Source organism: Gracilinanus agilis, chromosome 6 (genome assembly GCF_016433145.1).
Source record: "Gracilinanus agilis isolate LMUSP501 chromosome 6, AgileGrace, whole genome shotgun sequence".
Lineage (NCBI taxonomy): Eukaryota > Metazoa > Chordata > Mammalia > Didelphimorphia > Didelphidae > Gracilinanus > Gracilinanus agilis.
Window position 1 is genome coordinate 78,980,539 of NC_058135.1, and position 26,900 is coordinate 79,007,438.

Sequence of the window (26,900 nt, forward strand, 5' to 3'; positions counted from 1 at the left end):
CAAGGAATCCAACAGTGTTGACATCCTGTCATTGACTCCTACTTTGTTGATTTAATGACTCCGCATTCATTTGGAAGTGAGATGTTTTCTGACGCCCCTTAGCCAGATTCTGTGGGATGCACTATAGTTGAAACCTTCAGTTCCCAGTGAATTTAGTATTATTCAGATACTGGGTCTAACTATGGGTGATACTCAGAAGTGGGCACTGGCTAAGTCTTAGGAAACAAGGGAGAAAGTAGCCAAAGGAAAGAAAGGAAGTGGATATATGTGTTCGACCTACACAGACCACGTAAGCCTCCTTGCAGAGGTTGGTAACAACAATAGGGAGAAAGAAGGTTAAGTGGATATACATTTTGGGGCATGGCCAATGTGAATTTGTTTTGTAGTACTCTATGCATTTGTGATGGGCATTTAATTTGGGGGGGGAGGGAGTGTGAATACATGTAAAAATAACTTTTTTAAAGAAAAAAGGTTAAGTGTTTTGCTTAGGACAAAACCTTGCACATAATAGGTCTTTGATAAATATTTGTTGAATTTTATTGTCAGAATAACATCGCTTTGTGGCTCTCATAGTATTTGCATTTTATTTGTTTATTCCTGAGAAATAATATGGCACAATGACATCAGGTCTGGCCTAAACCTGAAAAATTAGAAAAGGAAACAAATGTTTCAAGTGTCTTGTCCTTTTGACTCTAAATAATCTTTTAAACATCCCAATTCAGGAATAAACTTTCTAATAACTATGGATCTTTGTGCTTTTGGTGGTTGGCAATACCCAACAACCTGTGGGGAAAAGAACAAAGAGAGAATCCTCTCAGTGTCTTTCCTTTTGTCCTTTTACATTATAAAGTGGCTTACCTAGAAATTCTGGGTCCTTTTAGAATAGTTCCTATTCCCTTTTGTTAACTTCAAATGTTCCTTAAATCCCTGCCTCATTAAGTGCATTTAAGATTATGGAGAGAGTGAAAAAGGCATTGAGCCCACTAGCTGGATGACCAGTTGTTTGGTATGTTATAACAGAGATTCTTTCAGTTATGGGTCCAACTAGATGGCCACTAAGGTCCCTTCTAATGATAAAACTGTGTTTCTCATTGCCACCTTGTTCTTCTTTTCCTTTTCCATTTTTGTCTTACAAATCAAAGCTGTATGAGTCACTAAGGCCTCGGTAAGCTGGTTTTTTCCAGTTCCAAAATTTTGCAAGTTTGAAGAAAATAGGTTTTATGGGAGCCTTAGGGGTCTCTGTGAGATCATAGTGCTGGACATACAGGTGACTAGTAAATACAGGTATCTTAGCCACATGATAGGGTTTAGGGGCATAGCACCTCTGCAATCCAGAAAATCCTTATAAAATTTTTTGTTCCTCCCCTTGTACCAGAAAAGAAGTCTGATTTTTTGGAAAGGGTGTTTACAGTATGTTATTGTAAAATTTGGGTTAAGTGTTTGGTCATAGGTTATATATTTTCTAAGCTTCTCCTGTTTTGTCTGGTGGCCTTCGACTTCTGGAAAACTCCCCCCCCCCCAATCCCATTTAATTACTTATGCAGTCTAATATGTAGAAACTATGTGGGGGAAAGTTGAGATATGGAAGGGATACCTATACTTGTTTAAATAGCAGAAATAGATAGGAATATCGGTAACTTTTCAGTCAATTTCTTAGGGATCTCTTTAACTTCAAATTCCAGGCTTTTTAGAGGCGACTACTTAGTTATGCTTACTAGCTTTCCTACAGTGATATGATGACCTGGTGCTTTCCATTGATTCTGTTATGAGAGGTGGAAGCAATAGCTCTAAATTCTAGTTGGACATGCAATTATTAGTAGCTTTGCTGAATTTTTCAAACCACTTTGCCCAAGATCTTGTCACAGGATGTCAGAATGAAAGCTGACTTGATAATGATTCTTGCCACTGAAATATTTAAAATCTTTTATCAAAGCCTTTCAAGATACCAGAATCCAACTCTTTATCATTAGTTAGGTAATAGTCCTTCCATAAGAAAGATAAGAAATGAGTGATTAATATGTAGGAATTTGAGTAAAGGATAAGAATCATTCCTTAGCTTCATCACCTTAAAAGGTAGAAATCCTGAAAGAAGTGTGAACAAATTCGGAAATTAAAAGGTAATCAATAATTCAAATTACTCCTAGGTCTGTGGTAACAGAACCATAAGAGATGTGAGCTTATGAACTAGGGGATATTTGAGCTGGTTGATCCACATATGTAAGTCAAAAATATACTTTAAAATGTAAAACAAGTTACCTCCCCCCCCAAGCTAATACAGTATTGCAGAAGAAATGGCAGGAAAACAAACTACAATTTAAAGAATTTAACAGTGTGCCCTTTTAAGTGTGTGTCAATCTTTCTACTTTAATGAAACATTATTGCTAAGGCTTTCAAAGGACGATTAGTTCAGCAAATTGTTAATCACTGCTGTGTTTGGAGTGTAGTGCATATAGAGATAAAAATCAGATTCCCCAAGCAGCATACTTGATTATAAGACTAAATCACCATGTAAGTGTGCCTATAACGTTAGGTACAATTTTAAGATTATACTACTTGGGAAAAGAGTACTGTTAGAAACTCTGACTTTGTATATATAGGATCAACACTACAGAGAGCCAAAAGTAGATCATAAAACATTTGAATGCAGTACAAAATGACCAGTTAGGTCTTTTCTCCAGGGACCATCTGTGAAAGGAAATTCCATAAAATAAAATGTTGTGTCCTAGTTCCAGAGAGGAAAAATAAACACATTTTAAATGGTACACTTTGTATATCACTGCCCAGAAAGTAATTTTTTCCCTGAGTGGTTACCATGGTAACATGAACTGTTTATATAACATCAAGGGGGAACTGGGTCACAATAGTGAAGGGGTTTAAATTTTGCAATTATTTTGTTTAGGGAAATAGAAGAAAAAAGACAGGTTTCGAGAAGAAAGGTTTCATGCCACATAAAAATAAATATGTATATGTTTTAAGTTAGCTCGAAATTCTTCATTTTTATAAAAGCAGGCATAACATACTTTTGACTTTACAAGTAAAACTTTAAAATAAGTCCAAATTGGGGCAGCTAGGTAGAAAAATGGGTAGAGCTCCAGACCTGGAGTCAGGAGGACCTGGGTTCAGATGTGGCTTCAGATACTAGTCTTTGTGTTTAGGCCAAGTCACTTAACCCTGATTGCCTAGCCCTTGCCCTTCTCTCTTAGAACTGATTCTAAGATAGAAGGTAAAGATTTAAAATAAAATGAGTCCAAATTTAATTTTTAAAAATAATTTTTAGATTTAAATTGTTCACCTTCATGAATTACTCTCACAACCATGACCCCATTATGGTGATAAACCTCTCTGAAGGCAATATCCTTAGAGTTCAGAACCCATTGTTAGGCTCAAGGCTTAGACCCTTTTCAGTTTGGAAGGAGTTTCTAGAACCTATGCTTTGCTGACATAGCCTTTAATGTGCACTGTGCCACCATTATACCATGATGGGACCTCAGAAAAGAAATCTGTATGGTGAACTTTCATTTTGCCTTGGTAGAGAGAATTTCCTCACAGTATCTACAAGGATGAAATCAAAGATTTATTTTGAAATCATAGAAGAAAACAAAATGAACGTGAGCCACACAAACGGGTTAGGGGAAGTCAGGTCTTTTAACCAAGATATTTTCTCAGAAAACAATGAGATCCAATACTGCCCTTTCCTCCATCAGACTTTTCCCCCCCTTTTTAATGGACTTCTATCTGGTGGTGAGAGGTGAGGTGTAGGGTTTTATCCCATGGTCTCACATTTGAAAGCTGTAGTGGCGACAATGTGCGATAGACTAAGTATGGGGTTAATGGGAAATGGCCAATGAATTTAGGCTTGATTTTAGGAGGATAATGGATTTTGAAAGTTGTCAGTAGTTGACATTGTGAATGAATCTGAGGGGTTACTGTCACTTCTGAATTTTTTGGTGATGGAAGGAACCTATACTATACTAACCCTCACTATAGCTATAGAGGTTCAGGAAAGGCTAGTGACTTCTGCAAAGTCAACTGGCTAGTCAGTATGTGTGCTTTCTGTCATTCTCCTCCTCCCTCTCCCCATATATGTGTGTGTATATATATATATATATATACACATACATATTGGTGAACACAGTCACATCCTTTAGGGAATAGATGTATTCCTAAACATTTCAACTGAAAATTATAAATTGAATAATTTTCTGATTGACATCTGCGGCAAGATGTTCCTATAGGGGAAAATGGTCCTTGGAATAGTATTAAAGTGACAATGCTTCAGATTTTTAAAAGTCCTCTACCTCTGTCCCCAGTCTTCATGCCTCATGACTTCTCTGCAGCATTTGTTACAGTTGACCACTCTGTCCTGGATTATCTCTCCTCCTTGGATTTCATGACACTTTGCTCCCTGGCTGCTCTTCAGTCTTTTTCTAATGACTTACCATCTCTATTCACCCAGTACCCAGGGAGTCTGGACATCTAATAGGCATCTCAAATTCTCAACACGTCTAAAAGAGAACTTGTTACCTTTATCCTTAAACTCTTCCCTCTTTCTGTTCCTGTTGTAGGCTCCACTCACTTTCCAGGCACTCAGGTGTGGAATCTGGATGTCATCAATGGCTCCCTCACCCCATGTATGTAAACGCTTGTCATTTCTTGCCATTCCTGCCTCCGTAACATCTCATGTATGTCCCCTTATCTCCACCCGCACAGCCTCCAGCATTACCTCTCTCCTGGGCCGTTGGTCTCCTGTCACAAGAATCTAGCCAGTCCAATTCATCTTTCATTTGAGCTACCAAACTGATTTCCCTAGAGCAGTGATGGGCAAACTACTGCCCGCAGGCCAGATGCGGTCCCCTGAAATCCTGTTCTATCCAGGACATTATTCCTAATCTGATGAATACAATGACTAGGATACAATACAATGAAACTTCGAAAGAGTTGCCTTAGAAACAGAATGACAGATGAGCATTTCCTTTCCTTTGGCCCCCTCTTTAAAAAGTTTGCCCATCACTGCCCTAGAGAATAGGTCTTAACTATGTTCCCTTATTGTTCAACTCCAGTGGATCCCTCTAGGATCAAAGATCAAGTCTTCTGGTATTTAAAGTTTTTCACAAACTGGCCTTCTTGTTATTCCTTGAACCCAGCACTCCATCTCCTATCCTTACCTTTTCATTGACTAACCTCTGTGTCTAGAATTCACTCTTTCCTTACTTCTGCTTCTCGAAATACCTGGTTTCCTTCAGAGCCCAGCTTAAATCCAACCCTGCACATCCCTTTTCTGGCCTCCCTGGCTTCTGGTGCCTTCTACTCCAAAGATTATCTTCTATCTGGTTTGTATGATTTATATATACTTTTCTATGTGCAAGCTGTCTCCTTTCTTAGAATTTAAGCTCCTTGGGGACAGGGACTATTTTGTCCAGAGCTGAGCACAGTGTATGATGTTTAATAAGTGTTTGCTAGTTGATTTATTAAAATACTATGCATTAATATTCAGAATTAGTCACAAAATAATAATACTCTGATTGAAATATTGTCACTAGGGCAAGAGTTGTTAATTTTTAAAAATGTAATGTACTTCTGTACTCTTTAGAAAAGTGTTTTTGCACACAAGAAAAACGTATGATTGATCACATGGTTCGATGGGATATGATTAGGGATGTTGACTTTGAATGATCACTCTACTGCAAATATTAATGATATGGAAATAGTTTTTGAACAATGATACATGTAAAACCCAGCAGAATTGTTCATTGGCTCCAAGAGCAGGGAGGGAGAGCAGAGGGGAAGAACATGAATCAAGTAACCATGGAAAAACATTCTAAATTAATTAAACAATAAAAAAAAACTTAAAAAAGAGAAAAATGTTTTTGAACTGATAAAACTAAATCTCATTTAGATATTAGTGAAAATAAAGTTTGCACACCCATTTATCTAACCACAGACCACTCTGAGATATATGGATCCCAGGGCAAGAAGTCCCACTTTAGGGCCAGGTTCCTATGTCCTGTAGCTCTAATGATAATTCTAGTTCAAGTACATAATACATGTTAAAGCCCTAGCTTATCTAGTTATAGGTAAGCCACGAAGGCAAGCCTTTCATTCCTACTCTTACAGACTTATTTTTAATACAAAAGCTTAGTTGGACCTATTAATATATTAATGGTGACGTTGGAACAGCTAGGTGGCTTAGTGGATGAGTTCCAGACCTGGAGACAGGAAGGCCTGAGTTCAAATCTGGCCTCAGACACTTCTTAGCTGTGTGACCCCAGGCAAGTCCCTTAACCCCAGTTGCCTAGCCCTTACCTCTCTTCTGCCTTAGAGCCAATAACTGTGGTAGTCACAGTTGATTTAATCTATGTCTTCTACAGGTGTTTGGTTTAAAAGACAATTGATAAAATGTATTATTTTCAGAAATGTGAGTTCTGCATTGTGAATCTCCCACAAGTAAGAAAACCAATTTAAAAAACAGATTTATTTTGCATTAGGTAATAGAAATGGATAATAAAATGAGCATTCCTAAAAAAACTATCTAGTCTAATTTTGGTATTGTCAGAGGTAAGGTCCCCAAACCTTAGAGAGCAAAGAATATTCTTATAGTCCTACTGGAAATTATTACTTATAATTATTGAATAATAATTTCTCTGTTCTGTAGGTTCCCACTTTTATATACAGATAAAGTAGAACATAGCTGTCCAGCTGTGTTTTACTCAGCTGTGTGTTTTCTAATATTGCCCTCTGTTGGCGTTTTGAGGGAATACAGAATTCTGCTGTTTTCCCACAGAATCACTAGATCCCACCGTTCTTTGGCTCTGCTATATCCAGTGGCTACTGTCGACAACTACCAATTCCTTGAATGTAGCGGGGGCTCAGGAAGGATGCTATACAACAGCTTCTCCTACATCTACACTGTCTCTGTCCAGCAGTGTATGATTTGTGCTTCTGCCCTTGATTTAGATTCTCTTTACTGTAATGTGCCCAGAGGAGATTTTTGTTTGAATCTAGCAAGAAATGATGCCAGCGAGAGAACAGCTATTTCCTTCTGCCACGTGGCCAGAGGAGCTAGCTGTGGAGTAGTGGAAAGCACACCAGCCATAGATTCAGAGGACCCAGGTGGGGGCTATCATTCAGAAGACTAGGCTGAGCACAATCCCAGGCACATGGAGGGTGCTTAGTAAATACTACTTGATAATCACTACTAGTCTTTCTTAATGGCACATGTGCATACACATATGTATATAAATATATCCTGTCTAAATATATATGTGCACATGGATGTGTGTATGAGATATAGATATATTTATATACATATGTGAGATATATAACTATCTATACATAGATACTTAAAATTATACTCCAGTTAGTGCTAGTTCGTAATCATTGAGTCCAAAGACTTTTGCTAAGACAATCAAGAAATATGTACATACCTGAAATTTATGAAAGGGTTTTTCTTGAAGTGTATGTGGACTCTGGGTTTCAAAGAAAGTAATATGCACTTAGCAGTTAGAGAAGGAAAAAGTTCATCAGGTGCCATAAAGCAGCCAGAGCGTGTGAGCGGTGGCCCCGGAGGCGTAAGGAATCCCACCTCTCACATGGCATGCTTTGTGGCACTGAGTGATGCATCCTTCCCATACCTTCCCTGCTGCCGGGAGAGTCATGGTGGGGTGGCATGTAAGAAGCACCTTGGAGACACATCATCTATAACGGAGGCTGTCTACTAAGCACTTGGAGAAGAAGTCTTTTCCACTGTCTGTATAATCAGAACTCCCGATGCCTTCACAAAGGTTTGGGTCAGCCTCGGCACGATCTCTTTCAGTTCTGGTGGTATGACTTCTTCATTGATAATATCTGGTGAGACAAATCATTGTAAGGAGAGAGACAGGGCCTTTTTCCCATGGCCTAACCTGAGAAATAGGCCTTTATCTGTGGCCTCTGCATTTGTTCTTTTCCTTTCTAGACAAAGTATTTGAAATGTCCAATCTTGTGTGTTTCAGGTCAGGAGAGCAAGTGTCTAGGCTTCTCAGCATCCAGCCGCCTAGAAGCCACTGGTGCCTAGAGACGCAAGAAGTGACCTTTGGGAGCCAGCCCAGCAGTAGCTGAGACTAGGACACAGTCATACTGCTTCTGGAAGTGGACTTGGTGGGACAAATGTCATTTCGGAACTGAGCTAAGAGAAGGAGGGATAGAAGAGAGTACCCTGGGGGTCAGGGGGAAGCATTTGTACTTTTGTTTTTGCTGTATCTTGGAAGTAAGTATCCCTTTACAAAAATTGAAGTTAGGTGGTTAAATAGAATGGGAGCACTAGTTACTAGTTACTAGTATCTAACAATGGAGGAACACAAATGGCAGGAAAGAAGAGATGCCCACTGACTCCTCAAGGGGAATGTGAGTGGCTCTGGGAAAATGGGCCAAAGAGTGCTCTCTGCAGTAGTGATGATACAGATCTGTAGGAAGCAGCTTTTCTTATTTCTATTGTTTATCGATGTACTTTTTGCATCAGTGGAGTGGAGGCTCTTTGAGGGAAGATTCAGGTCATTCTTGTCTCCCTAAATGCAGCTTCTGACATAGGGCCTTGTATATGGTAGATACCTAATAAATGTCTGTTGAGTTGAATTGAATTTTTCAAAAAATATGTGATCCCATCAGCCTTGAAAGCTACCTGGTGCCCAGTTGTCTAGCTATTATCGAATCTTTTATGGGAAGGAAATGGATCCAGGAATTGGAGATTATATTTTTTTAAATTTTATTTTATTTTTTATTTTAAACCCTTAATTTCTGTGTATTGACTTATAGATGGAAGAGTGGTAAGGGGAGGCAATGGGGGTCAAGTGACTTGCCCAGGGTCACACAGCTGGGAAGTGTCTGAGGCCGGATTTGAACCTAGGACCTCCTGTCTCTAGGCCAGGCTCTCAATCCACTGAGCTACCCAGCTGCCCCCCTGGGGATTATATTTTGAAGGACAGTTTATATTTTTTAAATAAAACTCAAATTATTGGGTAGTGAGCCTCAAAGAGTTGAAAAGTAAAGTGAACCAAAATAATTCATTTAAAAAGAACTCATTCCAAAATTATTTTTCTTTGCAGAAAGAGTATGGGGAAAAGAAGCAAGCTCCATGCCAGTGTTAGCAAATAAGGAAAAAGTGGGACCTGGGAATTGCAAGGCATGACATTTCTTTCCTCACTGTACCATCTATTTTTCTTCCCACCAACCACTGCAGTATTATAATATAAGCAGACCTCAGAGATGTTGTCAATTTGGTTCCAGACCACTGCAATAAAGTGAATATCTCAGTAAAGCAAGTCGCACAATTTTTTGGTTTCCCAGTACATGTACAAGTTACGTTTCCACTACAGTGTGGTCTGTTAAGGATGCAATAGTATTATATCTAAAAAACAATACATACCTTAATTAAAAAATACTTTATTGCTAAAGTTGCTAACGATCTTCTGAGCCTTCAGTGAGTCATAATCCTTTTTCTGGTGGAGGATCTTGCCTCGATTTTGTTGGCTGCTGGCTGATCAGAGGGATGAAGGTTGGGGTGGCTGTGGCAGTTTCTTAAAATAAGATAACAGTGAAGTTTGCCAAATTGACTCTTCCTTTCACAAAAGATTTCTATGTGGCATGCAATACTGTTTTGATAGCATTTTATCAAAAGTAGGATTTCTTTCAAAATTGGAATCAATCCTCTCAAACCCTGTGGCTGCTGCTTTATCAACTAAATTTATATAATAATCAACATTGCTATGTCTCAGTGAATAGGAAGAGAGATAGGGGAATGACCAGTTAGTAGAAGAGTCAGAACACACACATTTATTGATTGAGTTCACTGTTTTGTATGGGCACCCCAAAACAATTCTAATAGTAATATTAAAGATCACTGAACACAGATCACCGGAACAGATATAATAATAATGAAAAAGTTTGAAATATTGTGAAAATTACCAGAATTATCCAAAAATATAGAGACATGATGTGAGCATACACTGTTGGAAGAAATGACATTGATAGACCTGCTTCAAACCCAGGCTACTTCAAACCTTTAATTTGTAAAATTAAAAAAAAAAAACATATCTGTGAAGTGCAAAAAGGTGACCAATGATAAAATGTGGAATACCTGTCCTAATCATTGAGGTTTACTAAGTCCTTTATTACACTCTTCAGAGCTGACTAGTCAAATGTAGAAACTAGAGGTTCTTGAGAACATGTTGGGATTGAAGATTCAAGGGATAGCACACAATGATTAAATATTGAAGGACAAGGTATTGAGCTGGATTCAAAATGTCACAAGATATGCTTCCTTGCTTTCAAGAATCTGTGACACCATTCACATTTTCCTTTGGATTTCCACTGATCTCTGAGATAATGGAAGTATTTCTTATACTACACACAACCTCCATCCCCAAAGAAAACAGCCCAGCTGACTGTGATTTTTAAATTTCCCATTTTTAGAAAATAGCGTTTAGTCATTAATAATCTATATTGATAAATAAAACTATCTGTTTGCGTTTATCAAGAAATCTTGATAAAATTTGGTAAGATATGCATTAGAGGGTCCTTCCTACAGGAAAGACTTTTAAGATTCCATTTTCCTCCTCTGAGTCTAATACTTTTTTATAATCGACAAAAAGATACTCTCTTGGTATTCTCTGTACCTTTAGACCAATTCTGTAACTATTATGATGTTTGTTATGGAAAATTATTTGTGAAAGCCTTTGTGTCCCCTATATTTTCAGTTTGAAAACCCTTGGGGAAAGAGAGAGAATAAATTCTCAAAGATTTTACAAAGATGAATTAGCATATGGTAATTAAATTACCATAATTAGCATAATAGTAATTAAAATTGTTTCTCCATTCTTTTGATAACTTTTCCCTCCCTTTGTTTATATTTATATTGGTTTTATATTTCTGCAGTGTGTGTGTGTGTGTGTGTGTATACACACACACATATATGTACTTGTCTACTGGAATGGAAGTTTCTTGTGATTAGGGATTGTTTTATTCTTTATCCTTGTATCATCCCCAGCTACATGTAGCACAGGTTCCTGGCATATATTAGGTACTTAAATGCTTATTGATTGATAACCCTTAAAGTGAAGCTTTGATACCTCCAAGTTGTGTTACCTCTCACATTGATTTTGTCATTATTTGCTTGGTTTGGTCCTGCTGTTTTTCCTGACTGTATTTTTTCAGGTATCCTTTTGAATTTGTTTTATATTGGGTGGTGGTTTTGCTGGTCCCAGAGAAGAGTTTGTTTCAGCGTCATCGATTTTGTTGTGTAATATATTAGGATTTCAAAATGTTAGGACCCTTTTGTGGCAGAGATTAAAAATAAGATTGTTAAAAGTAGGTGCCCATTGCTTGGAAATAGCTAAACAAATTCTGGAATGTGAATAAGTGGATTATTTCAGTGCCATAATGAATGATTAATGTGAAGAATTCAGAGAAGCTTGGGGACATTTATAAAGGCTGGTCTAGGCATCGTAGACGTAGTGATCTAGAGTCGGAAGGGACCTTAAAAGGCCTACATCTATTCCAAAACTCATTTTGCAGATGAGGAACTGCAAGTGCAGAGATGGATTTGAAGCCAGGCCTTGTGATTCTAAACCCAGTACTTTCTCCACTGTGTTTTATTCTCAAAGATTTTATAAAGATTGAACCAGTAAATATTAGAGTCAGTAGTTATTGAGGTGATTGCAGTTGCCTTTTTTGAGTAGTAATATGGTCTAAGACTTTATCAGTTTTAGGTCTTTTCTCTTCCTTTGTACACATTTCTATTTATTAACTTTATATGTATGCTCATTTTTCTATGCACTAATCTATTTCCTCTATTAGAATGTAAGATCTTTGTGAATAGAGATTATTTCACTCTTTGTATTTGTCTCCCCAGCACCTAGCCCAGTGCCTGGCACACTGTAGATGCTGAGTATATATTTGTTGATCGATGGTATCATATATGAACATGTGCAGAATTAAATGAGTACCAGGAAAACAATACATTTGGTGAGTCTGCCATTGAAAACAGAAAAAAAAAAACAAAAACAAACTAAACACTGTAATTTACATTTAACATTTACAAAGGTTGGATTTAGAGAATTGGAGTGGGGGAACTGCATCTTCCTTCATTCTTTGAAGGTGTTTACCATTAAGTATAGAATATTGCATATACTGTTAGATACCATTAATTGCTTGATGTTTGGGTTGGTTTTTTCTTTTTGTTTATTAGCTGTTACAATTAGTTGCACTTTACAAGAGGGCAAGGAGAAAAGACACGAATAAACGTGATATCAAAGCAAAAATTTCATAAAATAAGAATAAGAAAATAATTTGTTATAGAAGCCATTTCCCATTTATTTGTTGTCCTGTTGGCTTTATCTTAGAATGCTCTTGAAGTGACGTTGGGTTTCCACACTGTTTTCTATAGACTTATTTTCCTTCCATTGCTCTTATAGTGTTAGTTTTCTATATTGGCGTTGCTCTTGGATACCATTTTTCTCTAGTTGACAAGGAGATCAAGAATTTCTGACTAAGGCAATTCCATGTTCTTTTGGCTTTGTTTTTGTGGCGAATTAATGTAAGTTAAACCTTTTCAGGAATAGCAATAAATGAGGCCAATATCTTTACCTTTTTTCCCATTGAATAATTCAGATTGAAGCTATTTCAGTTTTTCACCATTTCTTTTCAGCTTTACATTTCTTCTAATTGGATGTTAATTTTTACCTTTATTCTAATAACTCCATAATATGATTGCATACAGACAGCTTCACCCCTGTTTTGGTGGATATCAGATCAGGCCTGGGCTAGGACAGATGGTAGAATTCCTGTGGATGTCAACAGGATGAACCTGTTTCCAGATTCCAAATAGCTTTATGCTGATTTATCAAGCCCTGGAATATTTCAGAGCCTCCTAAATAAGATCCAGTTACTCCTGATTTCAACCTAATTATCCACACAGGAAAATTGAGTGGATAAAAAATACTGGCCATCCAGAAGCTGATTTGTAGTTAGTTGATCAGTCCTGTGAGTGAGAATATTGGTGGATGCACTTGCGACGGGCACTGAACAGCATCAGTGATTTGGTCCCAAGTTTCATAGATAGAGAAGACACAAGTGGGTTGTTACATGCACATTCTACATTTATGAAAGATCACCAATCCCTTGAAATGTGCCGTAGGATTTATAAACCGCCATCAGCACAACTCTGTGATGAGCATTTAGTGAAAATAACCACACTTGATAGATGGGGAAACCCTTTTGCCCAGAAAGGTTGTCTTACCTCTTCACCCAGATCACTCGGCAGGGGCCGAGGGCATCAGATGTTAAAGCAAATAGTACATTAGAGTACATATATTATTGTATTTTGATCACTAGTCTATTTTTTCCTACCAATATTTCCTTAAAAATAAATAAGGTGGGGCAGCTGGGTAGCTCAGTGGAGTGAGAGTCAGGCCTAGAGACAGGAGGTCCTAGGTACAAATCTGACCTCAGCCACTTCCCAGCTGTGTGACCCTGGGCAAGTCACTTGACCCCCATTGCCTACCCTTACCACTCTTCCACCTATGAGACAATACACCGAAGTACAAGGGCTAATAAATAAATAGATAAATAAATAAATAAGGTCCTGGGTTCAAATTTGTACTTAGACACTTCCTAGCTGTGTGACCCTAGGCAATTCACAATTCCCATTGCCTAATTTTTACCACTCTTCTAACTTGGAATCAATACACGGTATTGATTCTAAGATGGAACATAAGGGTTGAGGTGTTGTTTTTTTTTTTTAAGGTAAATAAAGTTTAAAGATAAGCTCCACAGAATGCTCATTTGGGCCTTAATAAATAAAACATATTTGGCACCTTTATGCTTCTTCAGATTTTTCCATTCCTTTTTATCTGCTTTGTAGCACTCAGGGGGCATAAGCAAAAAAGAGCACCATCAAGATAAGCACAGCTTGTGTGGCATCATCTTTTATAGAGAATGAAGAAATAGATAAATTCTGTGAACAACTTAAAACAAATCTGCACATAGTACTTGATCATTTCAATGAAAAGATCACTCAGTGCATAAGGAAAGATGGCAAAAGATGTCAGAAAATATAGTTTAAGATTTAAAAATGAAAGAGGTTAAAGTCTTGTAGGTTATTCAGAAACCTTATTTCCTCAAAGAAAAAAGGATAGTGCCAGACATGATGGAAATTGATTGTATCTTAGCATAGAAATGTCTGGTTTACCAACATGGAGCCATTTCAGAATCCTGTCATCCCCTCACTCAGATCATTGGTTAAAGCAAAGGTAAGATGAAGACAGTGCAGTTAGAACAACTTCAGCCCAATCTATGTAAAAATGCTCTTCATTCTGAGCTATAGGAAATGGATCACAATTTCATTTTTAAAAGCTTGTTAAATAACAATAGCTATCTTATATTTAATGCTTTAAAGTCTGCAGTGTACTTTACACAATCTGATCCTCTCAACAGCCCTGGGAGAGGGTATTGTTATCCCTATCCTAAGTCGGGAGCAGTGAACATGTGTGTATAGGAGACCTTGCACTAGTGTAGATCACCAATTTCTCTGTAATGGGCTTGGCTTTGAAAGATCCAACCCCCAGGCTATAGTCACACAATATTTGCCAGGGGCAAAACTCAAACCCATATCTCCTGATTCTGAGGGTCTGTTCCCTATCCGCTCTGTCGTGCTGCTTCTCTGTTGATTAAATGACTTCCTAGTAGACTCAAAGCTGCAGTTAGAAGCAGAATTCATACTCAGACAGGTGTCAAGTGCAGGACTCTTTCCTTTTCATAAATATTTCATTGATACTTAAAAAGAGATTACTTCCTTGGTATCCCTCTTCCCCCTTCCCACCCCACCCCCAATAAAACCCTCTCTCGTAATTAAAAACAAGTATAAACGAAACAGAGCAACAGATTGGCCATATCTGGCATATGCTGGCACCTATAGTCTACCTTCTTGAGAGAATTGTGTTTTACCATCAGGTTCATTGTTCTTTCCCTTAGATCTTGCTGTCTTAAATTTAACTAGTAAAACCAAGTTGGCAGAAGGAAATCAGAAGCTCTTGCTCTTGAGCTCATATTTATGTCACACAAATGTTTGCAAAACACATTCACTTCTGTGAGGCATTCAGGACAAGTCCTGTCATCCATTTTACAGATCAGGAAACTGGGGCTCAACGATTGTGACTATATTCCCATAGTGTCCGTCAGAATTTGTACCTACATACTCATTATGTAATAGGGAAAATCTGGAATAATTTGTCAAGAAATAAAGTAAAAGGTGGTGATGTTTTTTGAAGGACTGAGCATCTCTTTGTTCACTCAGTGTTATATATCCTATCTAAGGAGTGGAGGAACCTATTTCAGATAAAGAAAAGCTTTTCCCACCCAATCTATCTTTCCCTCCTACCTGCTGCTCTAGCTCTGCCTGCAGGCCTCTGGTGCTAAGAGCACATGCAGGATGGCTCCACAAGAAAGGCCTGGACCAAAGCCTGTTTTTAAAAAATGCCATCTAAAATTTGAATCATGCTCCTATAAACTGACTAACTGAGCAAAAGCAGTGATGCAAAAGGGTGGTCCAAAGTAGAAAGAGGAAAGCTTCCTGGGGTTGGGGAGTTTTGAAAGAAGCAAGGCCCTTTTTTAATCATTGATCTCCTTGACCTCTCTGTATTTACCATTGTTGACAGTGAATACCAAGACCTCTTTGTTATTCATTCCTTCTGTAGCTTCAGTGAAATTCTTTCCTTATTTTCCCTACCTAGCTACCATTTTTTTCTTTTTCGGTTTACCTCTTCCCCTAAAGGTTGGTGTTGTCCCTAGAGTGGCCTCAGTTCTTTTTTTTCTCTCCACATTCTCCCCTTACCACTTCACAATCACCATTTTTTCTTGAGCTCTAAAGCCTTTCTTGTGGCCTGTTTGACATCACTCCCTGGCCATTCCCCTGGCACCTTAAATTCCTTGTCTTCCCTTCCATTTTCTCTTCGTAAGTGGCAATCATTATCATTCTCCCAATAAGGTTAAAAATATTGTTTTCATCTTTGATTTCTCCCTGTCTTTTGCCTTCCATAGTTGTCATGTCAATTCTAGTTCTCTATCATCTTCCATCTGTCCCATTGTCCACCCTACTGGGACAAGTCCTAAGTATATTCCACCTGTCCCATCATACAACTCCAATACTTACTGTCTGGATTTAATTCGTTTTTCCAAGACCGTATGCAGAGGTGTTCATCTGTGTGAGTAACGGACGTTCCTAGCCTGATAAAAGCACAAGTCTGCTCCTATCCCCATAGGTCAATGAAAAAAAACAGAATTTGTATCACCAGTGTTTGAGTACACAATGAGGATTTATAGAGGCCCCGCAGGAAGGAGTCTCAGAAGCTGAGAAGCCGTGGGCCCCAGCCCTGCCACTGAGGGGCAAGTCACTCCTCAATTTCTAGGGATCAGAGAAGAGACCGACCCACATTGGTTTCCCCACCTGGAAGTTCACTTTACCAGTGAAGTTACAAGTTGCAGTAGCTTTCTAATTTATTTTCTCTCTCATTCCCTGGTCCCCAAGTCTAGCCATATTACTACAATCTTTCTGAAGTGCCAATCTAGTCCCATTCCCCACCCAAAACTCTGTCATGGCTCTGATATCTGAAGATTGAAGTTCTTTGTTCTCTACTGCTTACCATTCCCAAATACAACAGATATTTTCCCACTTTTCAAAACTATTCTTTTCCTCTCTATCTGGAATGCCTTCCTTCACATCTGTAAGAAGAAATCTTACCTATTCTTCAAGGCCCAATTTGAATCTTATTTCCTCCATTCTTTGCAGATCCCATCAGATATAATGACTGTTCTTTTTCTATGGTTTCACAGTACTCTGCTCACACGTCAATAGCATTTCACAACCTCTTACCTTATGTTTTAGATCTTTGTGTATGGCTCATCTGTTGAGATTGTGTAGTAGTTCATAGAACCCTAGAGTAGGTGGGGACCAACTAGTCCAGCCTATATTGGAATTGTAAATCATCTCATGACAGCGTCTCAGCGGTTGCCAAACATCTCATTGAGAGGAAACTTACTATTTCCAAGGAAATGCCAATTGTTAGGACTTTTTCCCTTATAGTGAACCAGAATTTGTCTTGCTGCAGCTTTTCATACATGATTTCTAGTTTTGAAGTTGATGTTTTCAGAATAGGTCTCATCCCTCTCCTCCATCTACACTCTTCAAGTATGTGAAACAAATTGTGCTTCCTTGAGGTCTTTTCTCAATTAAGTGGGGAAAGGGCCTTAATTTTCCAAATTAAGGCAGGGGCAGTCAGAGGTTAGTTATCTGATTTAGAAACTAAAGATCTTAATAGTTCAAGCCAGTAAAGTAAGAGAAAAGGGTCTGAGCTGAGAAGGCAAAGGAGAAAGTCTGAGGCTTAATGAAGAAAGAAGTGGCTTGGAAAAGTTCTTTAGCACCTCTCATTTGTTCAGAGCTCAACAACAGCATTTCAGGAATAGCATGCACAGATTCTTTTACTACCTTATCATACCAGGCAACTTGAACTCTACCCAAGGCCTTCTCCCCATCTTTGACTGGCAAACTCCATCCTTTAAAGTCCAAATGCTGCTTCCTCTAGAAAGCTTCCCCCATTTCCCTTCTTTCCTCCAGTAGATAACTTCTCTTTCCCCCCAGACTTTATATAGAACCTGTTCCAGAACCATCCAATGTGTTTATCTTGGAATGTCATTCATTTTAGCTGTCATGATATCATTCATCTCCCCCTGCCTATTCCTCCCCCCAATCTGCAATGAAATTAAGCTTGTTGAAGGCAGGGACACAATGACCTCTAAATGCCGTGTCTCACCCGGTGCCTAGGGAACTTCTCTACCTGTATGTGCTCATTGATGTTTCTTCTCTGTAGGACCCACGAAGCCTTGCTGGATTCCCTATGAGTAATTGGTGTCCTCCTTTGAATCACCCATAATATTTTGTTTTGCCTTTCTGATGCACAAATCTGTCATTGTATACCTGTGCATACACTGAAATTGGAGTTGGGCTACTTGGGTTCATATCCCAGCCCCATCCTTTAAGTTGTTTCGGATCCCAGAGCCTTGGTTTCTTCATTTGTAAAATAGAATACTACTCCTACCTGTGGAGGGTAGTGGTTTGTAAAGCCAAAAGAACTCCATAAATGTAGAATGCTTTGCACAAAATTGAGTTTGTACCTCAGAGCTTGGCCCAGTATTTTGAACATAGTAGGAATTCAGTGAACTTTTGTTGGATATGAATTGAATTAGCATAGATGATATTATTTTTATGTACAAAAAATAAGGAAGACCTCTCTCTGTGCATCCAATATTCCTATCTTTTTTTATGTCCAACCACTGTTAAAATTTAGGACCAGGTTATCAAATGGCAGCCATCCTGTTGTCACATGCAGTTTATAAGAAATGGAAATGCAAAAAATAGTTGCAAATTTCACCTGATGTGATTTGAGAATGAGTCATTTATGCATAATTATTTCTGTAGGCAATCCCTTACTCAAAATTTGTGCACAAGCATTTTGTGAAACTTTACTATTAATAGAATCTTCATGTAAAGCTTTCCAACAAGCCTCACATTTCCAGAAATATTGTTCATCACTTTTTCAGATATTGTCTATTCAAGCTGCTTCTCCCTTGCAGTAAGTAATAATGAACCCTGGAGTGCAGTTGACCATGCCTTCATTAATGAATGCCATAAAGGCAGTCCAGTTTATGGAAATTGTCTCAATTAGATTCTTATTCCTGGCTTTGGTCGATTAAAGAAACTTTTTAAGTCAATGTTATTCATCCCTAAATGTGATCAGTTATGTAACCTAATAAAATTAAGTGTGAAACCACTGACTATAGTACCTCCTCATGATCCCTCTGAGTTACCATTAAGATGAAAGAAGCGCTGTCATTATCTAACTGCCATTCTTAACTATCTTCAAACCCTCCAGAACCTTTGAGTTCCAGTGTTCTGTCTTTCTTCTAGGGAAGCGAATCAACTTACTGTTCATCTTACTTTACATATTAGCTGATTCTTTTAAAGGCATAGATAGGTGCATTGAAGTTTTTGAATTAAATCATTTTTCATATCTATTAAGAGCTACTATTTAAAGAAACTCTGCAGTACACTGAAGGGCCCTTTTGTAAGTGCTAATGTTTTTATTAGCTTCCAAAATTGTGAATTTACATTTTCCTACTTGTAAGCATCAGATTGTTGTAGGAGGGCCCTTTTTTTAAGCCTATCACAACTGTACTTTCTTTAGTATTTGAAAAGATGATGAAATGTAAGGCTCTCCAGCCTACTTCACCATCTGTTTCAGCCCATTCAAACAAGTCACTCGTGGAGCCCTAGCCTCTTCCCTTGCTGTCCAGGCTCTCCAATGAAGGACAAGCTTCCATTTGGGGAACATTCCTCATCTTGAGGATGATCTCTTCCTCTTCCATTTTTCTTAGGGCTCTTGGTCTTGATGTCTCCATTGTCCTGGGAAAAGTACTGACTGGAGTCAGAATGATATCTCCAGTGCTTACTGCATTTTTATGGACAAATCCTTTGTTTCCTTGGAGCCCTGTTTTCTTATCTGTAAAAAGGGGGTAAGTTAAATGGTCTTTGGTCTCCTTCAGTTCTGTGATCCTCACATTTTTAAAAAAATACTGTATAAATTTTATTCCCCTCCCCCTGTCTCCTAGCAGATTATAAATTCCTTAAGTGCAGAATGGATGTCATCCTTGCCCAGAGCACAATATTTTATACATAGTTTAGTGCTTAAATGTTTATAGAACAGAATTTAATGCATCAGAGGAGGCTCCTATTCTCTACCCACCCAGTCACTGACTTCCTCTCTACTGACCATTTCAGTAGCCTCCTGCTTGGTCTCCCTACTTCCATTCTCTTCGTTCCATCTTTTACCCAGTGACCAAAGGGGTTTTCCTTATGTGCACAGCTAACTGTGTCACTACTCTACCCAAACTACAGTGACTTGTTATTTATTACCTTTAGGGTCAAATGGGAATTCCTGTGATATTTAGCACCCTTCCCAGCCTGATCCCAAACTGCCTTTCCAGCTTTACTTATCACTCTTTCTTTCCACGATCTAGATTTGAATCAGGCTGGTGGTCTTACCATGCCTTATATGTGACACCCCATTTCTCATTCCTTTGTACTGCCTGTCCTCCATATCCAGAATGTACTCCTTCCCCACCTCTGCCATTGGGAGTCCCCAATTTCCTTCAAGAATCAACTCAGGCACAGAGATTCCCCTGCCAGGCATGTGCCTTCAGAAAGTCATTGATGAAAAGGAAGGCCCTATATACACCAAAGGATTTGTTGGGGATTAAGCATTTGTATTGCACCTTACTGTGTGCTAGTATTATGCTAACACTCTTATTTTCTGCCTACATAACAACTAAGAGAGAACAGCATCCAGGGTAAGGCAATCAGGGGTTAAGTGACTTGTCCAGGGTCACTAGGCTAGATTTGAACTCAGGTGTTCCTAACTCCAGACTAGAACTCTACCCACTACACTATCTAGCTGTCCTAATGTAACGCTTTTGTGATAAACAAATTGAAAATGAATAGATGGCCATCGACTGGGAAACAGCCAGACAAAATGTGACACATGAACCTAATGTTACATTTCTGTGCTGTGAGAAATGACAATCTGAGAAATAATGGGAAGCATGGGAAGATTTAGATGAATTGATACAAAGTGAAGTAAGCAAAGCCAAGAAAACAACTTATGCAGGGACTACAGCAATAGAAGTGGAAGAAATGACAACCACAAAACATTAATAGTGAATTTTGCAGAATTATAAAGAATAAGCTTGGTCCCCAAGAAGAGATATGAGAAAACTCCCCCCTATTCCTTTGTAGAGGTGAGAGTATGGGGGAGGGTTCATGGGTTCAGAATATTACATATACTTTCAAACATTTTCAATGTGTTATTTGGATTTGCTGATTTTTTTTTTCTCTTTCTCTTTTTGGAAAAATGTTTGTTATAGTGGAAGGTTCCCTGGGAGGGACAGAGGGGATAATACAGGAAAGTGATACATAAAAGATTATTTTATTTTAAAGATAAACTATATTTTAATAATTTACAAATTGGAGAAGCAAGGTTGGGCCAGATCTTGGAAGCTTTGAAAGTTAGAAGGGTGAGAACCAATGGTGGGGAGGGGTAATGACAAAACAATGTCTTAGGAAGGTTTATCTGTCTCAGAGGTAGGCAGATGCCATGACTTAAGAAAAAGTGGAGTCAGGACACCAACTCTTACAGTAATCATCTCTAGTATATATTACTAGTAACAGTAAGGATGATAGTAATGGGACAGAGAAGAAAGATTAGCTATAAGAAACAATTCAAAGGGAAAATCAGCAGAACATGATTTCTGCCTAGATGTGGAATGTGAAGGAAAAAGAGGAGTCACCTATTGCTCAAAGCCCTGCCCACCAGGGTCGCTATTTTTTTCTTCCTCAGTTCAGCCAGAGTTTCTGGTGGGACCATCTCCACTGGGGACATAGTGAAACAGATCTGATCAAAGAAAGACACTTCCATGGCTCGCTCTCAGCAGAATAAGGTACCTGTGGAAACTTGTCTCTGTCTCTTGCTCCTGCCTTGGAGTTCCACCCTTTCTACCCTTGGTTCTCTTTGCCATGATTTCGTTTCACTGTGAACCCCCAGCCTATCCCCATGATGATAAGTAACAGCTTATGTATCAGCGGACTAACACGTGTGCAGAGGCCTCAGCCTGCTTTGCTGACATAATTTCCCACATGGGAGAGGCTGGGGAGTCTGCTTCTGGGAGAGTTGTGATGGTACCTGATGGAAGTTCCTTGGAGAGACTTTTGAACATATGTAGACATACTTATTAACTGGTTCTTCTATCCCCAGAGGGTTAGCTGCCTCTTTGGTTAGCTTCAGGAGCATAGCCAGACCTGGGAAGCTTTCAGAAAGGTCACCTTGTCATCTCTGAGTCAGTTTGGCCCTTCTCTTCAACTAACTTTTTGTGGTCATGCCCCGGTGAGAGGAGAGGCAGTGGTGTAAGCAGAAGGTTGGGCCCTCTTCCTCCAGCGCTTTTATGGGACGCCACAAATAAATCAATAATCTATCCCCCTCAGTCTCTGTCTGTCTCTCTCCTTCCTCCCCCCTCCTGTTTGTGCCATCTTTCCTTTGTTGTGATGCCTTGGAAGGTAGGAAGAGGAAGCCTTTAGAAATTAGAGTTCAAACTGGAGTTTAAAGCACCTAAGACCAGAAGAAAGGAGTTCAGAAAAGGTCATAGCAATAGCCAGGGGATCAGTATTGAGACCAGCAAAGGAACATGTTATTGGAGACTTCACTAAGAACAGAAGAGCCACCATGCTTGTAGATACTAAATCATGTCCATGTCCTGTGAAGAACAAGCTTAGTTCTCTTAGAGAACAAAGAGTTATCACATTACCAGAAGACATGTTTATTATTATCCCATAAGAGGAGTGAGTTGCCCTTTCCTTCACTGCCTCATTTGTGAGCACCACATGCGTAATAACTACGAAGCTTACTTTCCCATTGATTGTATGAAAAATTGTGGGAAATTTATTTTAAATTTATTGATCTATTGAATTTCTATATTTATGGGAGGAAATGCAGAAAATATATGCAGAGTGAAATGATGATAACATAATAAAAAGAACAACCACCACAGAACAATCAGAAGTCAAAATTGCAAATTTATCAAGAATAAGCATGGCTCCTGTGAAGAGTTATGAGAAGATACCCCTACCCTAGTCCTTTGCAGAGGTGGGAAGTCCACAGGCGGAGTGCAATCTTCTTTACTCTGCTATTTCATTAAATACCTTTGATTGGAAACAGTTTTGTTCTGTGGATGACTATAGAAAGGGTGAAAGAGAGCCTGAGGTTCCTCTGCTATCTGGAAGCCAACATCAAGGTGTCCTCTTGCTAGAATAGGAAAAAAAAAAAAAAAAGCCATGGAGAGAGTCATTGCTTTTTGTATACACCCTTAGTTCTGGCTAGTACAGTAGCCTGTCAAAAGGCCCTCTTTTGCCATACTTTGACTATAGAAAACCTTTAGCCATGATGGGGGCTCTCATTTTGAGTCAGCGAGGTGGCACAGTGGAGCCAAGTCAGCAAGTCCTGAGTTCAAATGTGGTCTCAGACACATGCCAGCTGGGTGAGCCTAGCCAAGTCACTTAACCTCTGTTTGCCTTAATCTACTGTCAAAGGGGAAATGGCAAAGCCCTCCAGGATCATTTGCCAAGAAAACCCCATGGACAGCATTGGCAAGCTCCATGGGGTAACAAAGAGTTGGGCACCATTGTACAACAATAATTTTGAGCGGATGTCTCTCCACATTGTGACTTATAGCAGGAATAGCTATTTTTGAGACTGAACTTGTGTGAGCATGTGTGTGGGGTGACAGCTGCTACCAACTTATACTCTAACTTCAATGTAAAGGTGAACATAAGGGAAAATGACGAAAAATATGTTGAAAAATAAAGTTCAAGAGTAAGAAACAGAAGATGCTAAAGGTTTATAGTCTTCTCAAAAGTCTTATGCCTAAATATCCTGCATACTTCCTTTAAGAAGAATGTTGGAAGTCACTGGAACTGACAAGTATCAAAAAACTTCCTCCTAATATGTGGATAACCCAGATTGAATTGCTTGTCAATGCCAGCAATGGGGAGGGAAGAAGGGAGGGAGACAATCATATAGCTTTGGAAAAATCTTTGTGGAAATTTGTAATTAAAATAAAATAAAGACATAAAAATTTTTTTTTAAACTTCACCCCCCTCTTAACCTCCCACAAAAGACCATGTTTTAGCAGATGGGAAATAATTGGTTACAAAATGGGATTTTTTTGTATTGTAGAATTAGTTTTCGGTATATATTAGACCATCATGGCAGCTACCTTTGTAAAGGACAGGAGCGTTTGCAATACAGTGTGCCAGAAGTTAACAGACAGAGGCTTACAACCAAAAATAAGAACTAGGATAGTTCTTAGAATAGAATAGAAGAAGCAAGCCTCCCCTTAAGATTCCATTTCTTCAAGGATCATGGAGAGTATAACTTATTATTTCATACAGAATAGTATAACTGTGTGGACAAAAAAAAATTACAAAAATGGAGGAAGGAGTGAGGAAGCCAGCTTGCTGTGAACTTCCCTTTTAAAGGAGACTTGAACAATATACTCACATTTCTCTTATGAGAGAGTGAATTCCACTCCTTATTTCTTCTATCAGGAACTCTCAAATGTGAAAACTCCAACAACACAGGATGGCACCACTTACAGTCTTTAAAAAGTTGTCTAGACTAAAGCACTGAGAAATTAATTGACTTGCCCAGGGTCATAAAATCTGAGGTGGGATTTGAAGGAAGGCAGACTTATTAAGTCTAAGTACTTAATTTAATTCACACAATAACACTGAGAGGTAGATGCCACTCATATCCCCATTTTATAATTGAAGAAACTGAGGCAAACAGAAGTTTAGTGACTCGCCCAGGGTCACACAGCTAATAAGTGTCTGAGGCTGGATTTGAACCCTGTTTTTCCTGACTCAAAGCCCAGCACCATGTCACCTACCTACCTCCTGAATCCAGGTTTTCCTGGCTCTGACGCCAGCTCTTATCCATTGTGCCACACCAACTCTTTAATGCTAATAGCCTAATGATAATATTAGCTTGTATTGATATGTTTTAAGTGTGTCATATGTGATATTCATGATGAGTCATTTTTCTATCATTATAAACATGCATATTAGATGTCAAAGCAAATTCCACATTGGTCATGTCCAAAAAAAGTTGTATCTTTTGATAATAAAAAAGGGAAAGGACCTACTTGTACAAAAATATTTCTAGCAGCTCTTTTTGTAGTGGCAAAGAATTGGAAATTGTGGGGATGTCCATCAGTTGGAGAATGGCTGAACAAATTATGGTACATGTTGGTGATGGAATACTATTGTGCTGTAAGAAATGATGAGCAAGATGATTTTAGAAAAAGCCAGAAAGATCTGCAGGAATTGATTCAGAGTGAAATAAGTCAAACTGGAAGAACACTGTACACAATAACAGCAATATTGTACAATGATCAACCATGAAAACTTAGCAACTCTCAGCAATGCAATGATCTGGGACAATCCTGAAAGACTTATGATCTTCCAGAAAAAGAGCTATTAGAACTGGATGGATGTGGATGAAAGGATACTATCATCACATCAGTGTGTTTACCATTTTATTTGGGGGTTTAGGTTTTGTATGAGTGTGCTCTTACAACAATGACCAATATGGAAGTGTGTTTTGCATGATCATGGATGTATGGCCAAGATCAAATGGTTTACTATCTCTGAGTCAGGGGAGGGAAGAAAAGGAGGGAGACGGTTTGTATTTTATAGTTCTGGAAAATGTATGTTGAAAGTTATTACTACATGTAATTTAGTAGAAATTAGGGAAAATAAAATATATTTGAATCAAAAACCATTTGAGTCTTTCTTCCTTGAGTCCTTCACTTCCCTCAGTGGGTAGCATGTTTCATCATTAATTGTTTGGAATCCTCATTGGTCGTTATGTTGATGAGAGATCAGCACAACAGTATTCCATCATATTTCCCATATTCCATCACATTTATATACTATTACTTGTTTGCTCATCCATTTTACAATTTATGGGGGCCCCCCTCAGATTTCCATCCTTTGCAACCTCAAAAAGAGCTATAAATATTTTTTTCATCTTTAGAATTTATTTTGCTTAGAACTAATCTTTAATCTGTCCTCCCTTTAATTCCACCCCACTCCACCTCACCTTTCTCAAAGCCTTTGCCATCCTGTTTTCTTAACAAGTAAAATATATTTCTGTTCCTAGTTCTGTGTATGTCTGTATGTGAGTATGTATATATTCTTCCTTCTTTTGGTCAATTCATATGAGAGTGAGGTTCAAGTGCCAACACCTCTTTTGAGCCAAAATGGCAGAGTACAAGGAAGCAGTGAAATAGGCAACACAAAAATTATCTTTGTTTCACAGATGTGGAAACTGAGACCCAAAGATAACCCATAGATAGATAACAGACCTGATTTTCCTAAGGGCACACAGCTACTTGACTCCAGGTTAGTGTTATTCATAATGCATATAGAATTCCTGAAAGACCTCTATACACCCCACTTTCTTAGTCTGATTGTCACTTCACAACCAGATCCAATTTTAGGTTCTCACTTAATGTTTGAGGCACAAAACAGGACCCATATATCTGACCTAAGCTGCTAGGTGGAACAATGGATAGAGCACTGAGCCTGGAATCGGGAAGACTCATCTTCCTAAGTTCAAATCTGGCCTCAGACACTCTGGGCAAGTCGTTTTAACCTGTTTGCCTCAATTTCCTCATCTGGAAAATAAGCTGGCAAACCAGTCCAATATCTTTGCCAAAAACAAGCAAACAAACAAATAGGGACACAAAGAATCAGATCCAACTGAAACAACTGAATAAAAATAACAAAATCTCAAGAAAAACCTGGCAATTTGTCCTTTTTCTTCTTCCCTTCCTATTATTCTCCAAGAATTTATAAATTAATATCAAGCAGCAGTTGCCAGACTTGGATGGGCAAAAACAAAAAAACACCTTTCCTTCCTCAGACCTTTGAAATATGAAATTATATCTCCTTGGAGATCAAGCCTGGTCCTACCATCAAAACACTGAGAACAATATTAAGACTTTCAGACTGCTCCAAATTTTACATCTGTTCATTTCTTCTTTCATTTTGATCTAATCTTTGATGTCTGTGTGTAGAATTGTAATGAAGCTCAAAGTCACTCAATATATGAAGGACTTTATCACAGGTCAGAGGTTGAACTGTCCAAAGAGAAACAAAGGCTTTGCTTAATTCTAGAAGGCATCTTATCTTTTGATAAGGAAGGAGA

At 38.5% G+C, this 26,900-nt stretch overlaps 1 long non-coding RNA gene across 1 annotated transcript; it reads left to right on the forward strand.

The window, feature by feature from the left end:
- The first annotated feature begins 8,012 nt into the window (after positions 1–8,012).
- On the forward strand, positions 8,013–9,292 carry LOC123251929. Its single transcript, XR_006506522.1, has 2 exons — positions 8,013–8,245; positions 9,081–9,292. It is a non-coding gene; the product is annotated as an uncharacterized LOC123251929 (long non-coding RNA).
- Positions 9,293–26,900: the final 17,608 nt, after the last annotated feature.